This window comes from Cebus imitator, unplaced genomic scaffold (genome assembly GCF_001604975.1).
Source record: "Cebus imitator isolate Cc_AM_T3 unplaced genomic scaffold, Cebus_imitator-1.0 Scaffold104, whole genome shotgun sequence".
Taxonomy (NCBI): Eukaryota; Metazoa; Chordata; class Mammalia; order Primates; family Cebidae; genus Cebus; species Cebus imitator.
Window position 1 is genome coordinate 3,588,640 of NW_016107419.1, and position 16,496 is coordinate 3,605,135.

The following is a 16,496-nucleotide window of genomic DNA, read 5'->3' on the forward strand; positions in this document are numbered from 1 at the left end:
ACTATGAAACACTTGTAGGACAAGTACCATATGATTAAAAAGAAAATCCTAATTCCTTTCTCTAATTCTTTCTATCATTATCTTTTATTTCTCTTATACATAAGCATATATATATATATATATATATATACACACACACATAAACATACACAATCAAATACATTACTTTCTGTTATTATGAGCAAACTGCTATTTAAGTTAATTAAGAACTTAAAAAACAAATTTATGAAAATTTTACCTTCACTTAGTTTTTTCCAATGCTCTTTCTTTATGTAGTTCCAAGTTTCTGACATATATCATATTTCCTCTCTCTGAAGACCTTCTTTTGACTTTGCTGGTATAGCAAGTCTACCAGCCAAAAAAAAAAAAAAAAAAGTCTCAATTCACTTTTAAGTATTTCTCCTTCTCTTTCAAAGAATAATTTCACAAGGTCAGAATTCTAGATTGGTTTATGTTTTTTTAGCATGTCACTCTACTGTCTTATTGCTTGTATTGTTGCTGAGGAGAGTTTGGATTCAATTCTTATCTTTGCTCTTACATAGCTAAGATGCTTTTTTTCTTTACTTACTATTTTTTGGTATTTTTTTCTTTATATTTTATTTCCTGAAGTTTAAATATTATTTATGTAGGTGTAGCTTTTATATCATTTGTTCAGCTTAATGTTCTCTTCACTTTCTGGATCTGTGGTTTGGTGTCTGACATTAATTTGGAAAGATTCTCAATCATTATTCCTTCTATGATTGCTTCTGTTGATTGCTTCTGTTCCTTTTTTTTCTTTATTTTCCTTCCGTTATTAGCATTAAACATATGTTAAATCCGTAGTAGCTGTCCCACAACTCTTGGACATTCTGTTCTCATATATTGTTTTCTCCAGTCTGTTCTTTGTTTTGTAGAGTTGGGAGTTTGTATTGTCATCGCCTAAAACTCAGAGATTTTTTTTTCCCATCAAAGACATGTTTCCATCGAAAGGCATTCTTCATTTCTGTTGTAACATTACTTATCTCTAGCATTTTTAATTTTTTTCTTAGAATTTCTATTTCTATGCTTTATCATTCATCTCTTCTTTCACATTGTCTACTTTTTCATTAAATCTTCTAGCATATTTATTATAGTTTTTTTTTAATGCTGGTCTAATAATTGGTCTAATAATTCCAAGAAATTCCCGTCACATCTGATTCTGGTTCTGATACTTTATTCAGTTGTTATAAACTGTGTTGTTTTGCCTGTTGGTCTGCCTTGTATTTTTTTTCGAAAGGTTAGCATGATGTACTGAGTAAAAGAAATCACAATAAATATGCTTTTAGTAATGTAGTGAAAGTCATATAGGCTCTGCAGTCTTATGATTAAGTTTTAATCTCTTAATAAGCCTGCCTGTACCTCTGGGCTGTAAAATTCCCAAATGCTTCTTCATTTACCCTCACCCTACTTAACTGGAAGAGAACTGCTAGAGGGGGATGACGTTGGGTATCTCCCATCCCCAAGATCAGTGAGGTCCTAACATAACCCCAACAGGTAAGACTCTGATTAAAGGGAAAAAAAAAAATTCCTGAGGGCATTCCTTGTTAAGAAAAACGGAATGCTCTGGCATATTTCAAAATGGTTTCTTTACCCCTCCTTCATGTCACCAGGACAGAAGTTAAAAGAGGCTCTTGAATTTATGGTATTCATGAAAAGACTTCCATACTATCACCCTGCAAAACTTCCAACCTGATTTTGTGCTTTCCTCTGTAATTATAAAATACTCTGATCTGTCCTAGATTCTGAAAATCTAACCATCCAGAATCCTATGATCAGAAAGCAATTCTTCTGCCTTGACCATGCATACTCATTCCCTATCCTACTTCTCTCTTTATTTTTCTCAGTAGCATTTATTACTATATGATATTACTCATAAACACATGTAATTTACCTCTCCCTGACTGCACTAGACTGTAGGCTCTGTGAAGTCAGGAACTGCGTCACTTTGGTTAGCTATTGTTTACAGGGCCTTGAATAGTGCCTCCATATAATAGGTTTGCAAATATTTATTGAATGAATGATTCCCTCACAAGTGAAAATGATTTTCAATCAAAGTGACTCTATGTCTAGGATGTTAGTTAGGTTAGTTTTAAGACTCAATTGTTTTATTTTATTTTATTTATTTTATTTGATATACTAGCAAATGCATTCAGTCAAAATGTCATTATGTAGGTATAATCTATATGATAGCTACTCACTAATATTATTATATGTAAATTTATTTGCATTTCCCAAAAATATATGCCCAGTGGTACAGTGTACTCAAACTCTAGGGCACATACACACTCACTAAATGATCTTTAATAATCTTTTAAATACTATCTATTAATATAGAAATACTTATTCTATATAACATTTTAAATATTTTAGTAAAATAAAATATTATGGCTGGAAAATGAAGTACTAAAACCTTAAAAACTTGTTATCTCTGATTGGTACAATTGTGAATTATTGTTATTTTTTCTTTATACTTTTTGATACTTTCAAAATGTTCTACAATGAATATATAGTAATTTTATAATAAAGATATGTTATTTGAAACAATATTTTAGACTTCTAATGCTAAAAAAAATCACACAGTAAAATTAAAGACAGAAATATTATGTAGAAAAATGTATTCTTTCATTTATCTTGATAGAACATAAATGGGAAAGATATTTATCACCTCTATACAGACGACTAGTTCTGAAACTGTTTATTTCCCAGAATAATTTTAATTATTTTTATATATTTTCGGGGTTTTGATGTAATACTTTTAATTTATGAAATTATTCTTAGGCTTTTTTTCTATTCTATATGAATTAAGTAATATTTTATTAATAATATTTTATTGTTAAACATTTCAGATTTGCAGAAAATTATGAGGATAGTACAGAGATTTTCTGTAAACTGTTATTTAGTTGACCCCATTATTAAGATCTTACATTTGCATAGTACAATTATTACAATTAATGAGCTAATATTTATATACTATTTTTTTCCATTTATTTATTTTATTGCATTTTAGGTTTTGGGGTACATGTAAAGAGCATGAAAGATTGTTGCATAGGTACACAAGTGGCAGTGTGATTTGCTGCCTTCCTCCCCATCACCTACATCTGGCATTTCTCCCCTTGCTATCTCTCCCCAACTCCCCACCCCCCACTGTCCCTCCCCTATTTCCCCCCAACTGACCCCAGTGTGTAGTGCTCCCCTCCCTGTGTCCATGTGCTCTCATTGTTCAACACCGCCTATGAGTGAGAACAGAACAGGTGTTTGATCTTCTGCTCTTCTTTCAGTTTGCTGAGAATGGTTTCCAGGTTCATCCATGTCCCTACAAAGGACACAAACTCATCATTTTTGATGGCTGCATAATATTCCATGGTGTATATGTGCCACATTTTCCCTGTCCAGTCTATCATCGATGGGCATTTGGGTTGGTTCCAGGTCTTTACTATTGTAAACAGTGCTGCAATGAACATTCGTGGGCACGTGTCCTTATAGTAGAACGATTTATAATCCTTTGGATATATACCCAGTAATGGGATTGCTGGGTCAAATGGAATTTCTATTTCTAGGTCCTTGAGGAATCGCCACACTATCTTCCACAATCAGTGAACTAATTTACACTCCCACCAACAGTGTAAAAGTGTTCCTATTTCTCCACACCCTCTCCAGCATCTGTTGTCTCTAGATTTTTTAATGATCGCCATTCTAACTGGCGTGAGATGGTATCTCAATGTAGTTTTGATTTGCATTTCTCTGATGACCAGTGATGATGAGCGTTTTTTCATGTTTGTTGGCCTCATGTATGTCTTCTTTTTTAACTAAATTCTACATTTTATTTAGATTTCCATAGTTTTTATTTTGTTGTTGTTGTTGTTCCAGAACCCCATCTAATTAGTTATTATGACTCCTTAGGCTACTCTACGCCTTGACAGCTATCAGAGTTCTCTTGTTTTGATGACCTTGACAGTTTTGAGGACCATGGATTAGGTCTTTTGTAAAATGCCTATTGGGATTTGTTTGATATACTTGTTGTTATTAAATTGGATGTATTAGTCCATTTTCATACTGTGATAAATAACTACCCTAGACTGGTTAGTTTATGAAAAAAAAAAAAAAAAGATGTAATTGGCTAACAGCTCTGCAGGCTTAACAGGAAGCATGACTGGGTGGCCTCAGAAAACTTAGAATAATGGTAGAAGGCAAACGGAAACAAGGCACATCTTACATGATGGCAGAATATAGAGAGAGCAATTTTGGGAACTGCCACACAGTTTTAAACCATCAGATCTCGTGAGAACTTACTCACTATCATGAGAATGGCATGGGGGGAACTGCCCCCATGATCCAATCATCTCCTAGCAGGTGTCTCCCTGCAAATTCTCCAATGCTCTGCTTCCTCTTAAACATAAGTTCCAATTTCACACCATCTCTTTCTTTATGCATATAAATGCACATTTTTAGAAAAAGCCATGTCAATCTTGAACTCTTTGCTGCTTAGACACTTCCTTAACCAGATATCCTAAATCATCTCTCTCAAGTTCAAAGTTCTGCAGATCTCTAGGGCAGGCACAAAATGCTACCAGTCTCTGTTAAAGCATAGCAAGAGTGACCTTTGCTTTAGTTACCAGTAAGTTTCTCATCACCATATGAGACCACTTCAGCCTGCGCTGTCTGTATCACTATCAGCATTTTGGTCAAAATCATTCAACAAGTCTTTAGGATGTTCAAAACTTTCCCGTGTCTTCTTGTCTTCTTCTGAGCTCTCCCAACTATTCCAACCTCTGCCCATTACCCAGTTCCAAAATCATTTCCACATTTTCAATTATCTTTATAACAATACCCCACTTCTCTTGATACCAATGTTCTGTATTAGTCCATTTTCACACTGCTATAAAGAACTACCTAAGACTGGGTAATTTATAAATAAAAGAGGTTTAATGACTCACATTTCCATAGACTTAATGGGAGGCATGACTGAGGGGCCACAGGAAACTTACAATCATGGAGAAAGAGGAAGAAAGATACATCTTACATGGTGTCAGCATAGAGAGACAGCAAGGGGGTAAATGCAACACACTTTTAAACCACACTTTTAGATTTGATGAGAATTCACTCACTATCACAAGAACAGAATGGAGGGGAACCAACCCAATGATTCAATCACCTCCCACCAGGTCCATTCCTTGCCATATGGGGATTACAAGTCAAGATACAATTTGTGAGATTTGGGTCAGGACACAAAGCCAAACCATATCATTCTAACTCCTGGCCCCTCCCAAATCTCATGTCCTTCTCACATTTCAAAACACTGAGGTTATGTCTTTTTGGGAAGACAACAATAGATGTACCATTTTCATTGCATCTTGTCAATGGCACATACTGTCAACATGATTTGTCACTGCTGATGTTGACCTTGATCATTGACTAAGGCAGTAGTTGTCAAATTTCTCCCCTATAAAGCAGCTACTTTTATTCCTTTCTGACTATATTTTTTGAAAGGGAGTCACTATGTATATCCCTCACTTTAAAGCTAGAGAATTGTGCTCTTATCTTCTTGAGGGTGAAGCAGCTACACAAATTATTTGGTATTCTTCTGAAAGAAGTTTTGTTTTTGTTCCACCATTTCTTTATTTATTCAATAAGTGAAGATTCATGCATATTTATTTTGTATTTTGGTTAAACTTCAATCCTTTCTTTGCTCATTGTTCTATTCATGCTTTTTGAGAACTCTTTTCATTGGATCCTGTGTCTCTTTGACAGACTCCTCACCAGTGTGTGTTTATGTAGGTGTGTGTTTGTGTGTATGTTTAACCCTGTCATGTTTTTGGTGCTATAAGATAATCCAGGTGCATCTTACATATTTCCAGCCCCAAACCTACAATCAGTCATTTATCTATGAAACTCTGATTCCTTTTATTGGAAAATTGCATTAGAAACTTGGATCTGGGTACTTAGTGTACACTTTTCCAACAAAATGTCATTTTTAGGCACTCTCAGCTGATAGAGCAAAGAAATATATATGTGCATTCTATCCATGTATATAGAGATGTATATAAACATTGTCACCTGTATCTATAGTTAGCTAAACATGACTTAAACTGTTGTCTCCAATGTAAATCAATTACCACATTGATTATCTTAGCCTTCTGCCTTCGTTTATTTGTAAATTCCCATTCCAAAGGTATGAAATGTGGATCCCACAGTCCACTCTCCATTTATGTAATTATTTAACTCCAGCATAAATGTATAGCAGTATCAAAATTGCTAACTAATGGGAAAAACATTTATTAACTAGCATATAGTGCTTATGCACAGTTCTTTTGCCTATAGTCTCACACTCCATTCATTTCCAAAGTTTCTTAAGTAAGAACCTTTTCTCCCAATGCCTTCAGTGTGGTTGTTGCATATATTTGCAATAAGCTCAAATTTTTGTCATATATTGCATTTCATCCTGAGATCTCTGAAATGTGTAAATAAATTTTTAAATGTCTGAATGAATTTTTAAATTTGCATATGTTATTAAACCTTTGTACTGCACTTCTGTATGGATTTTGACAAATGTGTAATATGTATCCAGCATTGCAGTATTATATTGAGTAGTTTGACCACACTGTAAATCCTCTGTACTTTACCTATTCAATTTTTCCCCTTTCTTCCTTGCAATCACTGATTTTTTTACTGTCTGTAGATTTATTTGCCTTTTCCAGAATTTCATATAATCGGAATCATAGAATGTAGGCTTTCCAGACTGGTTTCCTTCACTAAAATAGGCATTTAAGATTCATTCATATCTTCATATGATTTAATAATGTTTTTCTTTGTATCACTAAGTAATATTCCATTGTATGAATATGCCATAGTTTGTTTATTCATTCACCTATTGAAGGACATCTTGGTAGTTTCCAGGTTCTGATGATAATGAAAACATTTTATAAACATTCATGTGTATGCTTTGGGTGAACATAAGTTTGTAAGAGTTGGGCAAATATCTCAGAGCACAATTGATGGACCATGTGGAAAGACTGTGTTTAGCATTATAAGAAACTATCTGTCTTCAAAACTGGCTGTACCATTTTGCATTCCTACACGTAATGAATGAATATTCCTGCTGCTCCACAGCCTCACCACCACTCGTAATCATTGGAGCTTTTTGTATTGTTTTAGTTTTACTTATTTTACTAGGTGTAAGCAGTATCTCATTATTGCCATATTTGAAATTCTCTAATAATAAATGATGTTGATTATTCTTATATACCTATCTGCCATCTGTATATCTTCTTTGATGAAACTTTTTTTTATTCTTAAATTTGAATTTTTTAAAGAATTACATTTTAATCGTCATGTCTATATTTTAGATACAAGTCTTTTTCAGGTATGTATTTTGCAAATATTTTTGTATTGGTCTGGGATACTATTATCATTCTCTTAATGGTGTTGAATTCAATTTGCTAGTATTAGGTAAAGAATTTCTGCATCTATGTTCATGAAAGATATTGCTCTAGTTTTCTTTATTTGTACTGAGTCTTTTTCAGGTTTTGGTATTAGAGTAGCACCAGCCTCAAAGAACAAGCTAGAAGGTATTCCTGCTGTTTCTACCTTTTGGAAGACAAATAATACATTTAGCAAACATTTAATGAAAAATATTATTTATCTACAATTTCTATTGTATTTTTTTCATTAAATGTTTGCTTAAGTGAACCTATCTAAAACTGGTGCTTTCTATTTAGGAAGGTTATTAATTATTGACTCAATTTCTTGAATATACATAGGTATATCCAAATATGGTAGTCTCCTTGTATGAGTTCAGCAGTTTGTATTTTTCAAGCCATTGGTCCATTTCTTATGAAGTATTAATTTAGGAAGCATAAAGTTGTTCATATTTCTTTACTATTCTTTTGATGTCTGTGGGACCAACAGAGATAATACCTCTTTCCTTTCTGATGCTGTGAATTTCTGTATTCTCTATTTCTTCTTGGTTTACCTTCTTACAGATTTATCAATTTGATTTATCATTCCAAACCAGCTTTAGATTTCATTGATTTTTCTCTATTTTCTGTTTTCAGTTTCATTGATTTCCTGCTTCTGTCCACTATGATGTTACTGTTATTTGTTTAACTTATCCAAGGACTATAATCACAGAATATATTGTTGTTATTACTCTAAATAAACAGATATCTTTTATAATTAATAAGAAAATAAAATATTTTAATAATGTAATACTTTAATTTTTCCTTTTCTGATGTTCTTCCTTTCTTTATTTAGATGTGAGTTTCTGCATGATATCATTTTCCTTCCCTCTAAAGAATTTTTAGAATATTACTTGCAGGGAAGATTTATTGATGTTAAATTTCCTCAGATTTTTGTCTGAGAAAATTGTTACTTTGCCCACAATTTTGAAGAATAATTTCACTGGATATAAAATTTTAGATTTCATTTTGCTTTTTCTTTTAACACTAAATATCTCACTTCACAGTCTTTTTGATAACAGAGTTTTAGAAGGAAAATCTTCCATAATTCTTAGCCTTTTTCTTGAAAAATAAGTTTTATTTCGTTTTCTTCTGCTGACTTCTTTCAAAACTTTCACTTTATATTTTTTTTACTGAAGTTTGATTTTAATATGCTTAGATGTTTTAGTATTTATCTTTCTCAGTGTTGTCTGTGCTTTCTGGATCTATGGTTTGGTTTGTGCCATTAATTTTGGAAAATACTCAGCCATTATTTCTTCAAATATTTCCTTGTTCCTTTACCTCTTTTCTTTTTGCTATTCTCATATATGTAAGTCACATGTATCCAATCTTCCATTTTATTCTAAAAATTATTTTCCTCTTTTCTCTTTGCATTTCTGTTTGCAAAATGTATAATGTTTTCTCTTCATGTTAACTTAATTTCATCAGCTGATAAGCCCTTGTAAAGAATTTTTCATTTCTGTTACCATGGCTTTAATTTCTAGCATTTTCTTTTCATTCTTTCATGGAGGTTTTATCATTCTATTTAATATACCAATCTGTTCTATTATTGTCCCTACCTTTTTTTATAGAATACTGAACATATCAGTCACAGTTATTTTAAATTCCTTAATGATTCCAACATCTGTGACATAGCTGAGTCTTATCTGATGTTTGTTTGTCTTCAGAGTATTTTTTCTTGCCTTTTGTAATTTATGTTTTGTAATTTTTGTTTTGTAATTTATGTTTTGTAATTTTTCTGTTGAAAGTCAAATATGATGCATGAGGTAGGTATTAGGAACTGAGCTAAGCAGGCCTTTTGTGTGGAGATTTATAATAATGGGGCTAGGAGGAAGGCCATGTTTACTGTTTGTTGTAGTTGTAGGTGCCAGAGAATTCAAATTTCTAGAGTGCCCTTGTTTTGTCTTCCCTGTTGTATGTAGCATCCGTAAGAACTCCTTAGATAAAGTGTATTTTACAGCTCTTTGAGAAATAATACATGATTCTACTGGATCCTTATTGATGTCATGGTAAGGAATCAGGGAGGAAGAACATTCTACAGTGATTAAATCTCAGATATATAGTGGATTTTTTGACATATACTGTAACTTTCACAAGTTACTGTTCTTAGATTTTTTCTCCTCAAATATTACAGAAAGACCAGAGGATGCTGAAGTAGAAGGACTGCCTTCTTTATCAGGTGGATAAGCCTCTGGTAAATTCTTGCCCTTACAGAGTAAACTTTTTTTGTGGAGAATACTCTATGAGGATTTCACATTGGCTAATTTTCCCTTTCTCCTACCAGAACCAGGAGAAGATATTTTTTTACTTTTCAAGGTGTGAATTTAGTGTGGTTCCTGCAGGTAAAACCCAAGAAAGTATTTGGGGGTTGGGAGTGCTGAGCACCAAGATTGTGTCTCCCAGGAATTTCTCATTCTCATGCTACTCCACACTCAGCCTCCAAAAATAAATTTAGACTGTCATGTGAGTGTTCTTATTGGCTTATGACTCCAATGGCTTCTTATCCAGGAAAGGAGATTGAGAGCATGACTCCACGTTTATCTGTCTGTCTAGATTTCAAGGTAGCAGTGTACTCTGGAACCTCAGTTCTCTAATGGACACAGTAAAAGTATAAAAAAAGTAAAAGCTTTATACATGCCAAAACTTTTGATGGTTAATTTTATGTGACAACTTGATTGAAGTAAGGAATATCCAGATAGCTATAAAAAATTACTTCTGGACATGTCTGTGAAGGTGTATCTGGAAGAGATTTGCACTTTGATAAATATACTGAGTAAAAAAAAGTAGCCCTCACCAATGTGGACAGCCATCATCCAATGCATGGAGGACACAAAAAGAACAAGGAGATAGAAGAAGGGCAAATTTATTCTTTCTACTTGAACTGGGACATCTATCTTCTCCTGCCTTCAGATACCATAGCCCCTGGTTGGCAGGCCTTTGCATTCAGATCAGGAATTATTCCATTATTTTCCCTGAGTCTTAGGCCTTCAGATTTAGATGGAATTACACCTTGGTTCTCCAGTTTGCAGAGAGCAGATCATGGGACTTCTTAGCTACCATAATATGTGAGCCATTTCCTGTATATATTTCTTATTGGTTCCATTTCTCTGGAGAACTCTGAATAACACAGAATTGAAATCAAAAGTCTAATTTATTTTACTTTTAAATCATGTAATCATGACACATATTCTAAAAACAGCCCATTTTTTTCAAATGCAGTCACTGATAGATTGTTCTGCCTGCCAAACTCTCTATACCTCTGACATTAAACAGTCGAGTCTCTATTGTTCTCATAAACTGAAGTATTCACAGATGGGCTTTGCTCTTCTAAGACTACAGTGGAAAACCATGTGCCAGGAGAATTATTAGTCCTGGAGTCATTCTAAAGTCTCCTGGAAACCCCCACACCTGAATATATAAAATTGATATCATCATCCTCCAAGTTTTTGTCATTGCTTTTAAAAGTAGGAAAATATATGCCACAATATGTCTCATTTTAAAGGTTGAAAATTTTTATGCTATGACTATAATGACATCATTCTGCCTCCCACAGAAGGCTTTTGCTTGGAGAATTCAGCAAGAGAACAAAATTAACAGGAAACGTCACTTTAACACACACAGATGGAAAAATGTTAACATCTTCTGAATTCTATGACAATCTCCTAGATGAGAACATATATGTCACTATAACATACCAACGATGTGCAAACACATCTTATGAGCAGGTGCTAAACTGAGGTCACTGCCGGAAGATGGAAGTTTTGGCAGCACTGAGAACAAAAGATTCTTCCTAGGTGCAATTTCAAGCTAAGCAGTAAGAAGCATGTATAAGAAATGTTTCAGGCAGTATAAAACTTTGGGATGATTTGGTGCCAATGTACAGAAGAGATGAAGAGGCCTTCTATTCTGTTCCACCTTCATTTCACAGATCATGAAAAAATTCTACTCCTTACTTAAAGAATTTTTGGAATAAAATCAATCATTTTTACTAAAAACTTAAATAATATTGTGATAGTTTCAATATAAAAGAGAAGTATGTGAACTTTGCCCTCCTTGAAGCCTGACCTAACAATGAATTTTGGAAACTGTGCAGAAATATCTAGCACATTCATTTTGCTCAAATTTCCCTCTGTGCCTCTGTACCTCTAAAATGCATTTCTATGTTGCCAAAATGCTGAGAATAAAGAATTACTTAAATTTGTTCAGAATAACAGTTGAAAGCATACACAGCCAGTTCCAGTTCTATATCTAGAAAGAATGTTAACATGGTTTTGTATATACAAGATAGAGTGAATATTCTTTTCTTTTCCATAAGTAATTCTAAGGAGGTTTATTCTGAAAGTTCACAGAACTATAGAGTGAGAATTAGATGTATTTTTTATGTTTGTGAAAATGTAAGACAAATGAGATGTACAAAATTTTATAATAAAAAGAATGACATTCTTGATGATAGCATAGGAGAGATATATGGGACTATTCAAAATTAATAGCCTATAGCCTATTGTTGAGAGAATTAAACACAGAATCAAAATATTACCCTAATCCAATTTGTCTTTCAAGTCCCACCACACATACAAACACACACACATGTACAAACACACCATACATATAAGATTCAAGCTAGCAAAGCATTTTCCTCAACTCGACTCACTTTTTGATTTATAGCCCTAACCTCTTCCTTTTGTAACTCTTTCTTGCACATTTAACTTCTGAAATTGTGAGAAATTTATTATTGTTAGACAATTAAATGTACATTGCTTCCAGCGAATGGGAGGGAGTTTTTGGTTTTAATTTTTTTTTCACTCTTCCCTTTTAAGTGGATCTCAATCTATAAATGTCTCTTCTTAGAGGCATATGATAAATATTATTTTTCTACCACCTCCCTCTCATTTCCATGCTTCCTCAATGCTCACACCCCTATTAACATAAATATTGTTTTCTTGAATTTCATTATCATGTGATGGAACATCAGGAATAAGATGGAGCTGTGAAAGAAGAGATCAGAACAATAGTATGTCATAGGAGTTTGGACTTTTCTCTTTAGGTCAATATACTCAAGTTTATTAAAAATATACTTGGGAAAATGGGTTGAATATACTTCAACATAATAGGTTGAAAAAATAATAGGTACATTTAAAATCGTTCATAATCACATGATTATGATGTTATTAGGCTGATCACATTTTTAAGAGTTTCCTTTACTAGAGATAGCTTTTTATGACTAATTTACCCTGTGGCTCTCCCAAGAATAAAATATATAGCATTTGTCATGACATCATTTGGCATTTTTTAAATTGCATTTTAGTTTTTGGTGTACATGTGAAGAACATGTAAGATTGCTGCATAGGGACACACATGGCAGTGAGGTTTGCTGCCTTCCTCCCCATCACCTATATCTGGCATTTCTCCCCATGTTATCCCTCCCCAACTCCTCACCCCCCGCTGTCCCAATATACATCGAAAATATGCGTTAGACAATGGAGGTCATAGCAATATTTATCTTGTCATTTTATAGATTACTTAGATGGCACCACCAAGGGTGGTTTGAAGGTATTGCAAATAGGCTAAATATTTCCACATTTGTCATATAAGAAACAATGGGATAAAGCAAGCAACAGGACTGTTGAAGAGTTACTTTCAACATTATAGGTAAGAATAATGGTGTTCTGAATAAGATGGTGCCATAGGTAATGAAAATAAAGAGAAGAAAGATATTTTTAAGAGTTTTTAAGGAATTAGACTTAACAGGATGTATTTGATAACAGTTACAGGATGAGAGAAGAGTCCAGGGCAAGGTCCTAATTTCTGACACAGGAGCTGACTGAAGGACCACAGCACGATATGGACTTTAAAACCCAGAAGAACCTGGGGAATTGTAGGAGTAGGATGGTTTCAAGGATGGGTGCTGCAATGTGAGAAGCATGTGGAAAAGGGGTGAGGAAACCTCTCTACAATTTTGCATGGAACTGTGCTTGCTCTAAAGGGCACAGCTTTTCATGTCATGTGACTAAGTAGAGTGAATAATTATCTCATATAATTTATTTTTTCAGTAATTATGTCTAATTTCTTTCAACGGCATTTGGTCCTATATAAATTTGATTGATACATTTTGTTGCTGCTAAAGCTAAGACTGAATTCAGATCTGGTACCATTATTCTCCGTGTCAACCTCTTCAACTGACCCAAGTTCCATCAAATAAACAATCCTTCTCTAAGTGAGACTTGAAACCATAGTTATCTCTGTTTCTCCCTTAATATTTCAGTTCTACTTTTTCACCTTTTATAATGTTCTCATATCCAGAAGACTCCAAAACAATCCTGAAAAACACAAATGTAGAAATGAATGCATGGAAAGACATACCATTATTTTGAGTGGGAAGAGTTAACGTATTAAAGATGCAATCTCCATAAAAATACTATTAGTTTTCATTTTCTTTGAAGCTAAATAGAGTTCAGTTGGAAAAAAATAGGAAAACCCTGAAATAAAGGATAACCCTTAAAAAGGAAAGAGTAAGAGTAACCTAGCCCTAAAAATTATCAACACATATTATGAACCTCCTATAATTTATTTATTTATTTTTTTGAGATGGAGTTTCGCTCTTGTTGCCCAGGCTGGGGTGTAATGGTGCGATATTGGCTCACCACAAACTCCACCTCCCAGGTTTAAGCCATTCTCCTGCCCCAGCCTATTCAGTAGCTGGGATTACAGGCGTGCACCACCACACCTGGCTAATTTTGTATTTTTAGTAGAGGCGGGGTTTCTCTGTGTTGGTCAGACTGGTCTTGAATTCCCTACCTCAGGTGATTCGCCCACCTCAGCCTCTCAAAGTGCTGGGATTACAGGCGTGAGCCACCTCCCCTGGAAGAACATCCTATAATTAAGATGATATGGAATTTGTACATGAGGAGACAGACAAGTGGCATAATACACAGAAAAGGACTATTTACAGTGACTTTAAAACACAATAACTTGACTGTGTATCGTTAGTTGGACATATTCTAAGACTCAACAAAAACTTAAAAATAATTATACAGTTTGTGGATTATACTCATAGATGACAGTGATATGTTGTTGTTATGAGACTTGGATTTGTAGTAAGGGAAAGACAAATAAGGATTTATGAATACTGTTAAAGGCCAGGATTGCTGACGTGAGAGAAACAGGAAATAAAAGTAAGATAAAGGTAAAAATCATATACTCCTGAATTTGAATTGGAAGCATTTTTATGAACTCATAATAAATTTTATATTTCCAAATACACATTTCTTAGCTTTGTCTTCTGAAAATATATTTTAAAATTTCCAATGATATAGTAATGAGCACCTCTAGCACTCAAATTGTAATTTCTAAATATTATTTCATAATACAAGTAATAAAGACTCCTTGGAGAAATAGAGGATTCTGAGTTCTGGGTAGAAAATTTAAGATGATCCTGGGACATTATATCACACAAAAATGTGAGAAATCTCTCAAAGGCTCCAGGGTGATACTGAGAAGCCTCAGAAGTCAACTTAAATAAGGATAACTGCAATAGATTGAAATACATCAAAATATGTTCTAATCCATGAGCTCATAATAGTTCTTTGTAAATGAAGAAATAAAACTCACTGGTTAACTTTGGAAGATGCTAGAGAATCAACTTAGGAAGATGCGAGCGAATCAACTTGCCAGTTTGCAAATTGTTTTATAAAGAGCAGTAGACATCTGAATTTTCTAAATGAGCTATAAATCAATGTAATCAAATTATTGATGAGAAGTTTCTTGTTACAGTAATATTTCAGGTAATAAAGGATTGAAGTAGAATATCACCATTTTGTAATAACTGCTTAACACCAAGAGGGAAACAAAAGACAATGGAAGATTATATTCCTCTAATAGTACACAACACAACCTATAAACAATTATTTTAGTTTGCTGTTTCTGTTTTTTGTGTTTATTTGTTTGTTTGTTTGTTTGTTTTGAGACAGGGTTTTGCTCTGTTCACCTGGGCTGGAGTGCAGTGGCCACATCACAGCCTCAACCTTCTGGGCTCAAATGATTTTCCCATTTCAGTCACCAAACAAGTAGCTGGGACTAAGGGTGCATGCCATGCTTGGCTAAATTTTGTATTTTTTTCTAGAAACAGGGTTTACCATGTTGTCCAAGCTGGTCTCGAATTCCTGGGCTCAAGTGATCCACCAACCTGGAATTTATTATAGAGTGTAAACAGAATACACCCAGTCCTATGAGCTATTGTCTAATGAGGGGGAAATGGTTATAAATCAACAGACATAAACATGTAATAAAGAACAAGAGCTGTGACACATATGCAAAATCACATGCCATGTGAAAGACATTTAGAGAAATGCAATTTAGATAGAAGATCAGAAGAGGCCTTTCTACTGAAGTAGCATTTAAATTGGCTCCTTTATGTACAGAAAAAGGTACCTGACATGAAGTTTGAGGAGGCTCTGAAACTACAGAGAGCAATGAAGTCACAATATACACCATCTGTTTGTGTTCATTACCTGCTTGATCAAACATTATGTTTTAGAAAAATTGATGATAGGAACACTTTATGTAAATTATCATGACCCTTTATACACTACAAATATTTTTCTAGTCTACTGTGTGTCTTTTATTGTTACACATATTTTTTTCCATCTGAAGTTTAAATTTTTCAAGTCTTTCATAGGTCTATGGCTTTTTGCTTCCTGCTTTCCCCAAACACGAGATTATTATAAATATTCGTATATATTTGCTTTCCTACTTTTGGAGTTCTCGTTTTTACATTTAACTCTTTCATCCATCTGATTCTATCTGTTACATAAGGGATAAGGGGGACCTAACTTGTTTCCTATGTGGTTAGTCATTTGTTTAAACCCCATTTGTTGAATAATAATAACAATTAGCATTTATTGTGGTTTACTATGAGCCAGATACTCTGCCAAATGATTTACATTTATTATTTCTGTTACTTTTCAATGTAAGCATCATTATACTTCCCAATTTTCAGAGAAGGGAACCAAAAGACAGTTAGTGATT

The 16,496-nt window shown here is 33.7% G+C and overlaps 1 long non-coding RNA gene across 1 annotated transcript in view; it reads right to left on the minus strand.

The window, feature by feature from the left end:
• Positions 1-243: 243 nt before the first annotated feature.
• LOC108310526 overlaps positions 244-16,496 on the minus strand; it is a 19,100-nt gene continuing 2,847 nt past the window's right edge. Inside the window, exon 3 of the long non-coding RNA XR_001827788.2 lies at positions 244-348. This is a non-coding gene — a long non-coding RNA (uncharacterized LOC108310526). The remainder of the gene's footprint in view (positions 349-16,496) is intronic.